General features: G+C 43.8%; 1 pseudogene across 1 annotated transcript; it reads right to left on the reverse strand.

Annotated features, from left to right (window-relative positions):
• Window positions 1-6: 6 nt before the first annotated feature.
• Window positions 7-2,882, reverse strand: LOC103584237 (annotated as a pseudogene). The gene is made up of 4 exons (XR_549954.1): window positions 2,770-2,882; window positions 1,578-1,734; window positions 1,264-1,294; window positions 7-312 (listed from the first exon to the last, which is right to left on the reverse strand). The product of XR_549954.1 is annotated as a calmodulin-alpha-like (transcript).
• Between the last annotated feature and the right edge of the window lie 121 nt (window positions 2,883-3,003).

The raw sequence follows: 3,003 nt of genomic DNA on the forward strand, positions 1-3,003 counted from the left end.
TTCTCCTAAGTTTGTCATGACGTGACGTAGTTCTGCCGCACTGATGTAACCATTGCCATCCTTGTCAAAGACTCGGAATGCCTCACGAATTTCTTCTTCACTTATCCGTATCTTTCATTTTTCTAGCCATCATAGTCAAAAATTCTGGGAAGTCAATGGTGCCATTACCATCAGCGTCCACTTCGTTGATCATATCCTGCAATTCAGCTTCTGTTGGGTTCTGACCCAGTGACCTCATGACAGTTCCAAGTTCCTTTGTTGTGATGGTGCCATCACCATCCTTATCAAATAGGGAGAAAGCTTCCTTGAATTCTGAAAACAAAAGTTTACCCTTTAGAATGAATGTCTTTACCCAATCCAGACACAATACACACTTCCCCAGGGCTTGCCAAAGCAAGTCGTCCAAGCTGTGCAAGTTATCAGAAACTGCCTGGTCTTTATCTACTAAAATAAAGACCACAACAGTCCTGTGGGACTGGCCTTCACACAGCAGCCCAAAAAGCAAACATTGCTCCTGGTAACTGGTTCCATAAACTACAATATTCTCACATTTTTAAAGAAGGTGAAGTTTGAACACACTTAAATTAGTCCTAAGTCCAATCTGACACAAGAAGATTGGTCCACCTGTTCCTTTAAAGTCCCTTCCTGGTAAATTTCTGCAACCATAGAACCCCTTGTTTCCCAACAACATAGAAAGGTCACATTCCCAGGTAACCAGCATATTCTCTCTACACAACACTGAGAATATTTCAGAAGCATTCCTTGTTTCCTAAAAATAAACCTTCTCAAAACAAGTCTTTCAGAGAATATTAAAAAGCTAAAATCTAAACTAATGTTAACTTCTTTCCCAATTATTACAGTGCTAACACTCAGTTTCACCCATTCCCATTTATTTTAGAACAAAAAGCACAAGCTTTCATGGTGAATTACTAAAAGACCCGAGGCATAAAATTTGTAAACTAAATTTCTGAATAGCAGGCTCAGTGCAAACTCATTATATGCAAAGCTTTGCACACTATGAAGCAGTCAAATAATCCAGAGTGTTAACAAGTGGGCCCTCTTAGTTCCACTTCCTTCCAAATTATCTCCAAAATACTTGCAAGGAGTTATTAACACCTGACATAAAAGTTTCTGCTTATTGTTTTCATTTAAATAAATTCTTGCAAAACTGCTCCATTTGTGGGGGGAGGGGACAGGAATCACTAAAACTGAGTCAGTGCCTAGTTCTGGCCTTCTGGGGACTCCTCAGAATCGCCAACTTACCAGCAATCTGTTCTTCGGTCAGTTGATCAGCCTACACGAAGAAAGAAAAGGTTATAATTCAACCCACGAGTTTGGCTGAGATCAACAGAGTTTTTCCAATTACACTTTTAATATTATGATCTTTCAAAAACCAACCCTAAAAAAAAAAAAATCAATCACTGTAATGAAAGGAATTAGAATAAAAGGACACCTTTAAAAACAAAGGATGACAAAGAAGTGATAACATCTGCTCCCTTCAGGTTTTCTTCTCGGAACCTATGGCTTACAGAATGCTCTGAGAACTAGGAAGGGTCATCTCATGGGAAAAATGGCACCTCTAGTGGCAAAAGGCTCCACAGCACAGGCTGCAGCAGCAGCAGCAGCAGGCTCTGAGACAGAAGAGCGCCACCTACTGCACCATGGGCACTGCAGTCCTCGCTTCCATCCAAGGGACCCAGCCCAATGCAGCTGCCACCGCAGCCAGGATCAGGACTGTGTCCAGGGGCAGGCTTTTAGCACACCTTGCGCATTACTTCGGGCCCTCTAAATCTCCAAACTGGCATTACATAATGGCATTGGGTTGGATTAACAGGCTTTTATATCCATTTTATAAAAAACAATTAAGTGGAAAAAATAAATATACAGCATTGGGTTACCCCACACTAACTTCAATTCCACGTAATAAATGCTTTCCAATCACTAAATTAAGTAGTTATTTGTTAAAAGCCTACCATTTACAATGGCTATAATGCCCTCAGTCAAATTATCTTATGATTCAGAGCCAGGAAAAAATGGAACCATCTTCAACTGAGGTGTTACAAAACTGCAAAAATTAAGTACACAGAAAACTACACGATTATTATGTGACTATACCCCCCTCTTCTCTGGTGGAGTAACTATTAAATCTGCTGGAGAATATTCATCCTACCTACCTTAAGAATGACATAAGAACTGCTCATAATAAACACTTTACTCGAGGTGGTAATGGCCACGAAGGGAATTCTCACTTGCATTATCTGGTCTCTGCAACACTGAACCTGTGCCTCCAGCCAGGGGAATTCGAGCTCTTAAGGAGAGCTAATATGTATTTTCACTTTAATGAAGGACGCTTAATGAAGCCAGTTACAAAATAAGCCCTCACAGAAAACTCACGGCGTTAAGTTTATTCTCTTAAGTGGAAACTTTCACAGCAGGAATGGTGTCGCAATATATTGATTTTGCGGGGAAAACTTTGTTTCGTGCAAATTATAAGTGTGTCTTACTTCCCGTCTACCTCAGTCACTGAAAATGGGTTTTCTTTTAAATCAAAGAAGATTTATGTAATGCCAGGGCAACGTCTGTCTTGTACAACAGGAAGCGCTGCCACACCTCACAAGAGAAACTGTCACCTTACGGGGGAGAACAGTCCCACCTCGCCACAAAACTCTCGTGCTAGACGGTCCTCAAGAGCATCTACCCTCCCCCAAATCGCGCCGGCCCTGGGGGAGAAGCGTTCCAGAATCCTGCCGGGAGCCATTATCCCCCCACCTCGCCAAGCCACAAAACGCTGCGGGTGATGTCAGCCCTGGCGGCCGAGGGAGGAAGGGGGCTGTGGAGAACACACCCGGCGAGGCGCACAGTCGCATCTGGCGATCTGAACGCTGCAGAGAAAGCGGAAACGTGGAGGGCATCTCCCTGCGGACTGGGAAGTGGCGCGGAGCAGGGCAAACGCCGGGCGGGGGCCAGAGCGCCCTCCCCTCCCCAGCCGCGGCGGCCCCGCAC

This window comes from Galeopterus variegatus, unplaced genomic scaffold (assembly GCF_000696425.1).
Source record: "Galeopterus variegatus unplaced genomic scaffold, G_variegatus-3.0.2 Scaffold47642, whole genome shotgun sequence".
Classification (NCBI taxonomy): domain Eukaryota; kingdom Metazoa; phylum Chordata; class Mammalia; order Dermoptera; family Cynocephalidae; genus Galeopterus; species Galeopterus variegatus.